Here is a 15275-nt window from a genome sequence, read left to right on the forward strand (position 1 = left end):
ATTGATATATATTATATTTATAATAACACTGCAAGAATAAAGAGCCACTTCAAAATGAAATGGTGACTTGACATTTTACTTTAGTAACTGGGAAAAACACATTCTGTGATAAACAAAGAACAACAGTCTTCAGATTATGGTCATAGAAGTAATTTGCAGCTGAAGGTCATAGAAGACATGGGAATACTTAAGTCTGGAACTGTATATTTGCCTGAATGAAGCCTCAACTAAATAGAAAGTAAATAATTTAAAGCTCATTTAAAGGCATTATAAAACAAGAGATAGGCCATTTTCTAAAATTAAAAAAAAAAAAAAACTGAAACACCACGGAAATTTTCTTTAAAAATATTCAGACAACAAAATTTAGACAAAATAGAATTTTAATTTTTAGAGCAAAATGAATCTACACTTTTGTTTATTAGAACCATTGAAGTTTCAGGAAGTTTAAATAAAATTAACATATCAACAAATGAGTCCTTTAAAATGTAAATTACTACATAAATATAAAATAAAATAATCAGCTCTTACTCTTAGCATTGTCAGGCACTGGAGGCAAGGAAAAAAGAAGCAAACAAATAAACCAACCATAGCATTTGGTTTTTGCCTGAGAGCTGCTGACAGGAACCCCGTGTCATGATAGTGTAATCAACTTTTCTGAAAGTCTCTTGTCCCTTTGTTCCATTACTTAGATCAAGGTATTGTGGTGGCCAGTGGTTTTTATACTCAAGTGCATACAAATATTTAACCAACTGAATGTTAAATCAAGCTCAAATATTTTTTTTCCTCAGAGCATACATACATGACAGATTGCAAAAATGGAGAAAATGAAACTGTCTAAAATATAATGAAATGACTTCTGTAGTACACCAAGCCTTCCTGCCTAAGAATTAACCAAAGTCAAACCCCAGTATTTAGTAGGTTTGATTTATGAAGGAGCATTTCAAGTAGGAGGACAGTAACTCTGAGTTTTTATGTTATAATAAAAACTATTATTATTATTAATAATTAAACCTAATATAATTGAATTGAATAATAAACCTAAGTAATAATTGAACCTAAACCTCTGAAACCCACTGAACGTATTCTTACATGCTGTCTACTCTCGATGTCTTCATATTCCCAGAAAGACTAAACCAAGAATGCATATGTAATAAAATTTATGTTCATATTATATCCTCAGCCAGTCACATATAGAGACTATGTGATTGGGCATAAATAGTTAAGTAGTTGGTCAACAGCCAGTTTTTGACTCCTTCTATGGGCAGGACATGGTTATAAGTCCTGGCATACAGTAGTGAATAATTATTAATATTATTATTAATAATTATTATTATGTTATAATAATGGACATATATTTAAGGCAAAACAAGTTTAGTTGATTCAGTTCACTTCTTTATTCATTAATTCAACAAATTTATCTTGCTCACTACTATATCCAAATACTGTGCTTAGTTCTAGGATCACAGAGGAAAGTGAAGTATATTCCTTTCCCTCAAGATTTGACAGATTAGTAGAGGAAATAGAAATAAATCTGGGATTACAATTTACTCTGATATAAACTGAGTTAGAAAGAGGTATGTAAAGTCAGGTTTATGTGAGCAAATAGGAGTATAAAAGTTGGCCTGAGGGTATGCCTGGGGAGGTGGGGGTAAGAACAAAGAACCCTTCTTGTGGATAGTGGTACCCTAATTTATTTTTAATGGATAAAGGAAAAGTGAGAAAAGTATTCTAAGAAAAGGAAAACTGCATTATATATTGAAGGAAATCTAATTAATTCCATTTGGCTGGGGTGAAAGGTGATTATTCGGGATGATTGGAGTGGAGGATATAGTGGAAAGTGGGAAACAGTATGAGAATCGTGAGGCAAGTTTAAACTCTATTTTGAGAGGCATTGATGGATTTTTTAAAATTTTTATTATGATGGAATTATTTTTTAAAGATTTTATTAATTTGAGAGAAAAAGACAGAGGGAGCACAAGCAGGCGGAGAGGCAGAGGGAGAGAGAGAAGCAGACTCCTTGCTGAGCTGGGGGTCTGACATGGGGCTCAATGCCAGGACCTAGAGATCACTGACCTGCTCTGAAGGCAGATACCCAACATGTGAACTATCGCCCTTGACACGCAAGGACAACAAGAAGCCCCAGTTCAGATGTATCTTCTCTTTCTTTATTTCCGCAAGTCTACACACTTATATATGTTTACATGACCAATCAGCGAGCAGGGTACAGGAGGGAGCGAATCAGGCTGTACACCTAAAGGAACAACTTTGCTAACAACCAATGCTGTTTACTTCCTCTTTTGGGCATTCCTCTTAGTCTCACGTGGCAATCCTATCCTGGCAACTAGCCAGGCGCCATCTTTTAATGGCAGAGGCCGCCCTGGTCAGGGGCCTGCCTCCGACAGTGAACCACCCAGGTGCCCTGAGAAGAACTGATGGATTTTTTGAGTGAAGATGTGACATGATCAGATTTTAAAACTAAAGAGATGACTCTGGAGCAGTATGGAGATTCTAAGTGAGTGACTGGGCAACTGGTTGGATGCTATTGCAGTAAACCAGCTCTGAACATAAGGCACAGCATGATGAGGGAGGCTCGTCATAAACAGTGTAGGGAGAGAACTTGATGGGACCGGTAGCTGATGCTGTGTAGGAGGGGAAGTAAAAGAAGTCAAGGGTGGTGCTCAGACTTGAACAACTGGGTGAATGGTGGTGACTTTCACTGAGATAAGAAAACATTTAAGGAGTGGAGGATTGGAGAGAAAATACAGAACTGAATTTTGAACTGAGTTTGAGATGTGCTATCCACTTATAGAGTTTAGTAAGGAGTTGGAACAGGAAACATCAACAATTGAGAAGAGGACAGGGAAAGAAAAGTCCATGAGAGAAAGTGAAGAGGACTGAGAAACACGGAGAACTCAGAGAGCAGAGTGTCACATAGGCCGCTGCAGGAAAGATTCAAGAGTAAAAATCCATAAAATCATCACAAGCAGAGAGAGGTCAAGTAAGAAAACAAGATGTATCCATTGGCCTTCGTTGTCTCAGCATGGGCAATTTCAGTAGAAGCCACATTCTACTAGATGAAAGAGGGAATCATGGTGAGAAAGTGAAGATGGGATGTCAGTCCCCTGTAAAGAAGTCAGGCTGTGAAGTGTAGTAGAGATCTTAAATCTTAGCAGGGTGGACCTAGGAGAGGTAAGAAAAAGAATTTTGATTTTTGATTTTTATATTTTCAAAGCATGAAAATATCGGGGGGGAGAGAACCTACAAAATTTGAAGATAAAGCCGCTGAAGAGAAAATGATTGATAGCCAAGTCCCTAAGGAGGACAAAAGACCAGGCTTAAAGAAGGAATGACATGAAGGGAGAGGACAAACTGAAGAAATTTGAGCTTAACTGGGTAATTCTCTTAGTCAAGTGCATGGCTATGTTTGCCCTGTCTGCTATGGTCAGGTAGACATGATGTTGGAGTTTGATGTCTTGTCAAGAAAGAAGAAACAGGAGCAGCTGGCACCACAATAAGAAAACATAGTGGATGGGTTATTGATTATCTTAAAATATCTTGTAACAACTTCTGTCTAATACTTCCAAAGAGCTATTAATAATCTTACCCATTAAAAAAAAAAAACACTGTCATTCTTACTTAATGAAAATATATTCTCTGCTACAGCTGAGAACATCTCTGCTACAGCTTATCAACATCTGTCCACGCCTTATGGAAGAGTTTGTTTTCCAAATGAAACTAGAATAACAAGCCTGACATTTAATATACTTAATATGCAGTCTGTCTCATGATGCATCAATGAATTTATTTTCAATAGGAAATCTTTGGGTTGTAAAAGGAAATTACAAGTATAAATATATTTTAAATATAGTTCCACAAATAAGTGCCACAAATTTATTAACAGGGTTACTAGTTCATCTGAAGCCTTATGATAGCGTCTTTTATTGGAGGTATGATTTTACTTTAATAATAAAAGGTATTTTGTAGATTTGATTATATGTTTGAATTTTTACTTTAATAATAAAAGGTACTTTGTAGATTTGATTATATGTTTGAATTTTCCATTGAATTATTTATATAAAAGTCATCTGCTATCACGATTTCCTAATGATGTGAATGCATTTAATGGCATTGAACTGTACATTTAAAAATGGTTAAAATGATCAATTTATGTTATGTATATTTTACCACAATAAAAACGTCATTTGCTATATAATTTAATATTATGTAGGTTGGACAATTTCTTTATTGTAAAAATATAATATGGATAGTGAATTAGAAACTTCGATGTTGCAATGAAAGGGCAGTTGAGTGTTAAACAGTAGGCAAGCACATCAGAGAAAGGTCAGATAAGAATGAATGTCCCTACCCACCTCTATTACCCTCTGTTGGTGTGCTTTAGGAAAATATATTTTTAAAATTCTGCCCACAAGGCCCCATAGCTAATGAGAACTATGACTTAAGAAGAATGTAATTTTTCATAAATTAATCAAGGAAAATATGAAAGGAAACATAGGCATTCACCAAAAAGCTGATCCCTCTCCTTGGAAGCTTCCTCTCCTTGTTATCTTGGAAGGTAACATGGTTGGCAAGAGTACACATTTGACACATTTAGGATTTAGAAACCGAATATTTGAGCTATGGGGTTTGTTTTAGTCCATTTACGTTGCCATAACAGACCCAAAGAAATTTGGGTAAGGACAGACTCATCAGCAATTACTCTCCATTCCTCTAATCCCCCACTTACCATAGGCAATCCTTGATTTACTTTCAATTTTTATAGCTCTATCATGGGTATTTCTTACAAATGAGATCATATAACACATGGCCTGATTGGCTTCTTTCACTTAGCATAATGTTTTCAAGTTTCATCTACATTATAGCATGTATCAGTACTTCGTTTCTTTTTGTTGCCAAATAATATCCCATTTGTGGATATATCACATTTTATTTATCCATTAATCTGATAATGGACATTTGGGTTGTTTCTACTCTTTGGGTATTGCGAATAATGCTGCTGTGAGTATTAATGTCCATGTTTTTGCATGGATATATGTTTTCGTTGGGGGAGGCATTTTTCCTAGAAGTGGAATTGCTGATAATTTTATGTTTAACCTTTTGTGGAATGCCAGATTGTTTTCCAAAGTGGCTGCACCATTTTATTTATTTATCTTAAAAAATATTTTATCTATTTATTTCACAGACAGAGATCACAAGTAGGCAGAGAGGCAGGCAGAGAGAGAGGAGGAAGCAGGCTCCCTGCTGAGCAGAGAGCCCGATGCAGGGCTTGATCCCAGGACTCTTGGGATCATGACCTGAGCTGAAGGCCAAGGCTTTTACCCACTGAGCCACCCAGGCGCCCCAGTGGTGGCACCATTTTAAATTCCTACCAAATTCCTTCCTCTGCATTTTTGCTGACACTTGTTACTGTCTTTTTATTTTAGTCATTATCATCATTCATCTCCACATGATTTTGATTCATATACATTTGATGGCTAATGATTTTGAGCATCTTTTAATATGTTTACGGGGCATTTGCCTATTTTCTTTGGAGAAATGCTATCATTTGTTGAGTTTTAAATTGGATTATTTATGTTATTGAATTGTAATAGTTGTTCATAAATAGAAAGACTAGTTCTTTGTCCGTATATGATTTGCAAATATCCCCCCCCCCGCATTCTGTGGGTTGTTTTTTCATCTTTTTGTTGTTATTCTTTAAGGCAAAAAATAATTTAATTTTGATGAATTCCATTTGATGTGTCAGTTTTCTCTTTTGTCATTTGTGCTGTGGTGTCATACCTAAGAAGACTTTGACTAACCCAAAGCCATGAAGATTGACTCCTCTATTTTCTCCTAAGAGTTTTATACTTTTAACACATAAATGTAGGCTACAATCCATTTTGAATTGTCTTGTGTGTGTATGGTGAGGGAAACATCAACTTCATTCTTTTGTGTGTGGATATCCTGCTATCCTAGTATCATTTGTGAAAAGGCTATTCTTTCAAAACATTGCTCTTCTTTTACAAAATTATTTTGGCTCTTCTGAGTCTCTTAAATTTCTACATGAATTTTAGGATTAGCTTATCAATTTTTGCAGAAAAGCCAGATGATGTTTTGAAGAAGAATTGGATTGAACCTATATGCCAGTGTGAGTACCCCCTGCCATCATAACAATATTAAGTCTTCCCAACTATGAGCACAGGATGTCATTCCATTTATTTATATTTTGTAGTTTTCAGTATATACAAGTCCTACATTCCTCTTACTAAATTTATTCTTAAGGATTTTATTCTTTTTGATGCTATTGTAAAATGGAATTGCTTTCTTAATTCCATTTTCAGGTAGAACATTGCTAATGCATAGAAATACAGTTGAGTTTTGTATGCTGACATTGTACTTAAGTAAATATAGAAAATTTATTTCATTCTCTTTTATGTGGCTTTTTATACAGTTGTGTGTTTTTATGACCACCTTCATAATCATGATTCTTAGAAATCTGAATGATCTGAATGATGATTTAGCAGGTTACCTAGCTGCCTTTCATATAAATCTTGCACCTACTAATGCCTTATATCAGACACTGGCATGTTGGTTTAGGAAAGGGGCTCCCCAAAACTGACAGCTCTTCAGAAATACCTTCAGATACCGTTATCTCTCTTTTCATTCTAGACTGACTGAATCAGAATCTTTGGGAATGGAGACTGGATTCTGTGCTTTAAAAATACACTAAGTTAATTTGATGCAGTCTATCTGTGAGTTTTTATTTAGGAAACACTATGTTAAGTACAATTCTGTGAGGCAAATATATTCTTGCTTTAATAACTCACCTTGGTGCATCTATTAGAAAAGCAGTTTATTGATTCATCCAAACATTTCTCACTGTTTGCAATGAAAAAACAAAAACAAAAACAAAAAAAAACAAACAAAATAGTGAGCCAAATTAAATCCCCTGGTTTCAGGTAGCCGATATTTGAGTGTGTGGGGGGCGGGGAGTCAGACAATGAACAAGTAAATGGCAAGAAGGAATGTAAAGCAGGCTAAGGGTTTAAAGGATGACAGGGGCAGTTACAGACTGCGGTCAGGGACGGCCTTTCTGTAAGGGGATATTTAAGCAGAAACCTAAAGGAAGAAAGAAAATGAGTCATGAAAATGCTGAGAAAAAATGTCCAGTGCAGAAAGATTAGAGAGTGCAAAGATCTATGGAGGAAGAGGACGCTTAAAGCTTTCAAGAACAAGAAGGTCAGTGGATTTGAGGAGGGTGAGCCACTGAGAAAATGATAGCAAATGAGATAGAGAGGTGAGGACATTCCACATGACGCTGCGTGGGATGAGATCCATGCAAGGTGTGTACAGAAGGGTAACGTGATGTGATTTAGAGTGTTAGGTGGAGAACAGATAAAAGAACAGCGGGTAGAGGACTGTGACAGTGGTCTAGTGTAGATCTCAGTATGTGGTCTAAGGAACCCCAGAGGAATATCAAGAACCTTTCAGGGGTCCCTGAAGTCAAAATTATTTTAATGGAAAATAAGATATTGTTTGTCTTTTTCACTGTATTGACTTCTGTACTGATGGTGCAAAGGCAGTAAGAAGGAACATACTGGCCCCTTTGCATGAATCAAAACAGTGGCACCAGACTCTACAAGTAGCCACTGCATGCTCCACAACCACAAACTCACATTAAAAAAAAAAAAAAAAAAAGTAAAGGGGTACCCAGGTGGCTCAGTCATTAAGCATCTGCCTTCAGCTCAGGTCATGATACCAGGGTCCTGAGATGGAGCCCTGCATCAGGCCTCCTGCTCAATGGAGAGCCTGCTTCTCCCTCTCCCTCTCTGGCTTGCCCTCCTTGTGCTCTCTCTCTCTCACTGTCTCTCTCTCTGTCAAATAAATAAATAAATAAATAAATATTAATATAAAACAAATAAATAGGCTCCTTCACTTAAGTATATCCTTGATGAAGTAGTAGACATTACTCTTATTAAATATCAAACCTAGAGTACATTTTAAAAAAATTTTATTTATTTATTTGAGAGAGAGAGAGAAATAGTGAGAGAGAGAGAGCATGAGTGGGGAGGAAAGGGAGAAACAAGCTCTCTACTGAGCAGGGAGCCCAACATGGGCTTTGATCCTAGGACCCTGGAATCATGACCTTAGCTGAAGGCAGATGCTTAACCAACTGAGCCACCTAGGCACCCCTCTAGAGAACACTTTTGTTAATAATTCTGTATTATGAAATGGGAAGTGCACATAAAGCTCTTTTGCTGTTTATGAAAGTATGATGGTTGTCTAGAAGAAAAACATTTGTGCAAGTTGCTAGTTAAACTTGCCACCTTTTTTTTACTGAACAGAACATCATTCAAAGAACACTGATAGGCAAACTATATTCAGACTTGGCAAATATTTTCTTGAAAATGAACAAAGTAAGTTTGCTACTTCAGAGAAAACAGCTAAAATATTCGCTGGCAATGGTTAGCTTTGATTTTGAAGGAAGCACTAAATTTTGGAAAATGGCTGTCTATCAGCAAGAACTTGATGGTTCCCAATAATTCAAACATTTTAATGAGATTGTGGTGATAAGTAAAACTATGCCACTCTTTTTAACTGATTTTTTTGGAAATATAGTTATTGTTATAAATGTTATTTATTTATCATTGTTATTTTTCAAAGAGTAGTAAATTATAGCATAGGCTTTCAGTAGGACAAATACTGCATGATTCCACTTACATGAAGTATCTGAAATAATCAATGTGAAGAACAGAATGGTATTCCTGGAGTCTAGGAGCAGGGGGAAATGGGTAGTTGCTACTCAACTGCTATAAAGTTCCATGTGTGACAGGTGATTAAGTTCTATAGATCTACTCTATAACTTTGTGCCTATAGTTAACCATATTATACTGTACACTTAAAATTTTTTTAAAAGGGTAGATCTTGTGTTAAGTATACTTACCATAGTAAAAAAAGAAAAAGGAAAAGGAAAAAACAAAAGACCAGAGTCAAAGTCACTTGTGACTTTCGGAAATTAATTTAATCTCTTTGGGATTCAATTTCTTAATCTGCACATGAAGAAAATATCAACAAATCTTATAGGCTTGTTGTGAATATTAAATAAGAGGTGGTAAAATATTTAAAGAACACAGTATAATTATAAGCATATAAATGGTACATTATAATAGTGTCTTTATTTAAATATTCCTTCTTTTCAAGATTCTTTAAGTTTTTCTCCAGCATTATGTCAAACATTGGAAACAAAGTGTCTGCACTATGATGATTTAGATATGCGTTTTCTATGTTACAATATATTACAATATGGTTCCTTAAACTTTATAGAGATTATTTACCTGATATTTACTAGGGACAAATGAAAAGGACAAAGTAATATCTAATATGTGTAACTGAATTCATTTAACACAATTCTAAATCTCAAAATATAGGAGGATAAAATTTAAAACCTTTACTAATCAAATATTAAATCCCTGAGGCAGATACAGGAAATCATCCATCCATTCATTCACTCATTCATCCATTCATGCATTCATTTCTTTATAATAAATTCACCAAGACCATACTTTGAGTTAGGTACAGCTAGGTACTCGTAATTCAAAGATAAGCAATACAAATTGCCTCCAAACAATTTATGATTGCTGAGTGAGAATCACAAATTCAAATGAGCCAATGGAGTGTTTTGGAAGCATGTAGTAAAGTGTAGAGTAGAAAGACGGAGTACCAAGGATAGTAAGTTATTCTGCCTGTGGGAGATGAATGGCAGTCAGAGGAGGTTATCTAGGAGGTGATGGGCTCAATCTGAAAACGTATGTATTTTTGCCTGGTAGATTTTGGCAGTGGGGGTTGAGGAGAGCATTCTAGGGAGAGAAGATAATTTAAGCAAAGTCACAAAGGTATGAAATAGCAAGACATATTTTAGGGTATGCTGTTAAGTTGCACATGATGGGAAGAGGATTTAAAGATAGGTGGTAAGATAAAAGCTATGGTTGGGGGCTTGGGTGGGTTAGTTGGTTAAGCCTCCGACTTTGGCTCAGCTCATGATCTCGGGGTCTTGGGATCAAGCCCTGTGTTGGGCTCCCTGCTCAGTGGGGAGTGTGCTGCTCCCTCTGTCTGCCACTCCCTCTGCTTGTGTTCTCTTTCTGTCTCTCAAATAAATAAAGAAAATCTTAAAAAAATATATAAGCTATGGCAAGAACAGGAGAAGTCCTGTATGTTTCCCTATAAGTGAGCCACTAAAAGACAAAATAAAGATCCATATCTATTCTCTGGCTCCATTCAAGTCCATCTAAGATATATTTCCAGGAATAGTGGTGCAGATTTCAAAAGTGTTTTTTAAATGAAATTTTAAAAGCTCTAAAGTACTTAAAAACAATCTGATACCTACTTCAAAAGATGCTTGAGTATGATTGGGAGATTTCCAAATACTGGACTAGAATTTATCTTTGTGATTCTCAGCCTTTTGCTGGCAGTTCCATGATGAACATCTGCTTGAATCATTTTAGTTTTTATGAAATTGTGCTGATCCGCAGAGAGAAACACATATTGTCGGTTTAGTTCCAACATGTAGTTTCTTCCTAAGATTTTGAAAAAAGAACAAAAAAAGTTATTAAGTTGATGTGGTACTTAAGAGACTTAAAACATCAATGCAAAGAGAGGTCTAGGGTTGAGCATTTGAAGATATTTATAACTTCCATGCACAAGGAAAAAGAACTCAAACACCTTCCCAGAGTTAATTCAAAATCAGAGACCAAAATAAGGATGTTAATATATTTTGGAGAGATTCTTTCTTGGCTCTATTTTCCATTGAACAAGAGATTAATCTTTATAGCAAACAAGAGAAAACAACAACAAAAACATCAATAAAACAACTTTAGAAAAAGATATAACTGTATTATCCTTATGCATGAAAAGTTTTGTGAAGGCCTCAATGATGTACAGTAAGTTGAGCTGAATATACGTAGCAAGACAGTCCCTTACACAGGGCAAATGTTATAAAGAAAAAAAGGAAAAGACATGTTGATATAAGATAGTGTGTTCCACCACTTTGAAGCTCTTCCTTTAGATCTTATATTCCTCTATCACTGGCCTACTGAGGTAATAATCAGAAATATCAGTGCTTCTTATTGTGGAGGAAAAGTCCCTACGGGAACATTGAATAGCTAAGTAGAATGATATCTGAAATATATGTTATAGGCGGGCATAGTTGTTCCTTCAAAAATAAATTGTGGATGTTCATCCATTTATTTCTGGTAATTAATGAAAAATTAACTCAAGGATAAACAAATTGACCAATGAAATAGAAAAAGGAGTCAGATCCATGTATAATTGAAACTTTATTTATGACAGAGTTACTCTTGCAGATAACTATAGATAGAAAGACCTTTCAAAACAAATTGTTGGAATAACTCTTTATGCAAATGAAAAATATTGAAAACGAAACGCTACCTTACATAAATGATGTACTAATTGTCTATTACTGTGTTACAAAGAAGCCCCCAATGTAGGGCTCCAAACCATAATAAGTATTGATTTCACACAGTTTGTATAGGTCAGAAATTCAGGAGCAGCTTATTTGGTAATTCTGCCACAGAGTCTCTCATGAGGTTCCAGTCCAAATGTTAGTCTTGTGTTATAGTTTTCTGAAAACATGGCTGAGACAGGAGAATCTGCTTCTAGGTCGATTGTCTGCATGGCTATTATCAACGAGTTTCCCACTGACTCTTGGCCAGGGAGGTCAGTTTCTAACTACATGGACTACTTTATAGGGCTATTCGAGTGTTCTCACGAGATGGCACCTGGCTTCTCCCATAGTTAGTGCTACAAGAGGGAGAGAGCAAAATGGAAACAGCAATTACTTTTACTATCTAGGCACAGAAATCAAATACCATCATTTATTTTAAAAAATACTATTCATTTGATAGAGAGAGAGAGCAGGGGATAGGAGCAGAGGAGGAGGGATAAGCAGACTCCCTGCTGATCAGGGAGCAGGACATGGGGCTCAATCCCCGGGATCATGACCTGAGCCAAAGGGAGATGCTTAATGGACTGAGCCACCCAAGTGCCTGCAAATACCATCATTTCTGTGCATCCTATTTATTATCCAGGTTAGCCTTATTCAATGTTGGGAGATAACACACAAGGGTATGAAAACAGGCAGAGATTTTGGGAGGTGGTCCTGGAAACTGCTTACCACATGCACAAATTAATTATAGATGGGTTAGAGAATTCTGTAATACTTTTATAAACAATCTATGAAAATATCCTTATGATCTCAAGGCACAGGTTTCTCAAACAAGAAGCAAAATGCTCCAATTATAAAGGACAAGATTAATTAATTCAATTACATTAGAAATAAGGCTTCTTTGTATCAAAGGACAGTATACAGAAAGTGAAAACCAATCGCAATTAAAAGATATTACAGCAAATCTAATTAAAACATGTTAATATTTAGAATATATAAAGAACTGCAAACCAATACTAAAAAGATAAAGAACTCAAGAGAAAAATGAACAAAATACTTGAGCAAGTTCCTCACAGAAGAAAGAATGCCCTATAAACATGAAAAACGGTCAACTTCATTAATAATCAAGATAAAGATAATTATAGCCAAAGTATGATGCAATCAATTTGATTTCACATCCATTTGATTTGCAAAAACTAAAAAATCTGGGAATATCAACTCATGATGATGTGGAGCTATGGTAACCCTTACACATGGCTGGCAGATGCGTAAAGGGTAGAACCAATTTGGACCATAATTTAGCATTATGTAGTAGAGTTGACAATAATTCCTCTCCTGAAAAAAATCATATGTGCATATAAACACACCCATATATATACATATATATGTATACATATATATGTGTGTGTGCACACACATATTAAAAAAACATGCACACGTATATTTGTAGAATCACTAATAGCAAAGAACTGGAAACCGTTCAAATGACCAATAGTAGAATGGATAAATAAATTATAGGACATTTATACTACTATACAGCTGGGGGAGGGTGCGTGTAAAGCTGAAGGGAGTTAAAAAAAAACAAAACAGAGAGACACTAGACACTAGATCATATTTGAATGCCCATCAGTAAGGAGGGGAAGATTGGTGATATAAAGAGAGAGGTGGCCCCTTCCATTTCTTCATTTTACATGACGGGTGAGGTAAAAGTGGTGTGTATTTATTTTAAAAATATTTATTGTTTACCTACTTCTGCCAGACCCCGTTGTTGATTACAAGGGATGCAGATAAACTTGAATATTGGGTGAAGGAATTTGTAAAAGCTTCCATTTCCTTCCGAGGAAGGTGGTAAAGTCATCTCATGAGATGAGTAATATTGTTACACATGTATCTGATAAAGAATATTGAGGTTTAACACCACAAGTGCCCAGAACATAATGCCCCATCAGAAGGGAACTGATATTGAGAGACAGGCAATGGAAGGGATCTTGCGGATATATTTGCCCCTGCCATCCCCTGGCTATTTGGAGATGTAGAAAGTCTACACGTCCTGTGATACTTCAGTTGTGCGTCCTACTAAGACTACAACCAGGTCAGTAATGAACCCCTTTATGTTTTCCTTTCTTCTCTCCCTGCTTCATTTTTCTTTTTATCTCCTTCTTGCTTCCCTGGAATTTGACTTCTTGATAAAAACAACACAGCTTTATACATGCTCTATCTTTCAGGGTACTCAGGGGAAGATAAAATTAATTATTTCTTGCTGAATTTGGAGGATCCAGTAGCAATTCAGGAAGGGGAGGGCAGGGAAGAGATGAGACAGAAGTGAGAAGATGAGAAAGGAGCCAAATGGATCACATGAAGCCAGGTTTTTAAATTTTTTTTTTTTTTTTTTTTTTGCAATGAAGTAGCAGTGAAAAATCCCCAGCAGTGGATAAGATGCCTGACATATCTTTAATAACTAGGATGTTTATTATTAGATATAAGATGATCTTCCTTTAAAGTCCCTCCTACTCCTCTCACTTTCCCAAATTTAGTAAGTTATATCACATACATATATATTTTATTATTTTTTCTTATTTTGTGGCACTATAATAAATGACTGTGTTTCATATCTGGGTTAACATGACCTATAATAGAAATGGTATTATCAGGTGGAAAGGTTATTCATCAGCTAAGCTAACTCAAAGAGCAAAACGTTAGAAGCCAGAAGGACCAAGAAAATGTTAGACCTAGGTAATTTCCAGAAAATTGGAGAAAAGTTTTATACTGACCCAGGCATGGAATGGAATGATGGAGGAAATTTGATTTAGACATTAGGGGGACTGGAGATCCCACAGGTCACCTGGGCTATATATAAAACACCTATATTGTCCAGCAATGGTCGTCATCAGGGGCTACTACTGCAATGATACTGATTTTTAGAGGTCACTTTAAATAAATAAGTAAATAAATACAGAAGTCTTTTATTAAAAAAAGATACACTTATTTCTTTAATCAATAAGGGTTTCTGACACTATTTATTGATGTTAGAATTGAATTACGGATACTTCTTCCAGATATGAGGTTTTGTTGCTATGACTGTTGATATTTGGGAACTGCCATTTGAGACCATTTATTCAGTTCTGGGCAGCTGTATTAGGGATGCCATAAGCTGTTCACAAGAATCTTTAATTTCATAAAGGGAGTAGTTGGAGATGTCCATGCTTATTTTTTATAGGTAGTGTGACTGTTTTAAATAGAGCAAAAAAAGCACTATGTCTACTAAAAAGATAATACTGTAAAAGTTAGAAGTTATTTCTTCTTGTTCTGGTAGATATTTCTACTTTCTAATTTATTAAACAAACAATCATTTCTAAGATTACACTCATATGCACTTATCATGTATAGACAAAAGTCTTTCTAAAACCTTTCGTAAGTCACACTTCATGCATGTCAATGAAGCTCACAGATATCTGACATTTCCTAAATCAAAGTGACAGTGACGCTGCCTGTCATTTTTAGCATGATTCAAAATAGTTCAGATATGAGTAGTGGAGGACAACTATACATACTCCTCTTGCAAATAATTTATGTGAAACAAATATACTTTATTTTTAATGTTTTGATTGAGAAAAGATTTTTTAGTGATACTGCAATGACCTAAGGTCATAAACTCCTGCAAATCAAATCAAATAAAATTAAAAAAAGTTTCAGTTGTTATATTTATCTAGAAATTTATGTGATTTAGCAATTTGTCTTATGCCAATCAGTAGGTGGAAAAACATCTTTCCATTTTTCACTAAGAGTATAACAGTAGTACTTAACTTTTAAAAAACAC

The sequence above is a fragment of the Mustela nigripes genome, chromosome 6 (genome assembly GCF_022355385.1).
Source record: "Mustela nigripes isolate SB6536 chromosome 6, MUSNIG.SB6536, whole genome shotgun sequence".
Lineage (NCBI taxonomy): Eukaryota > Metazoa > Chordata > Mammalia > Carnivora > Mustelidae > Mustela > Mustela nigripes.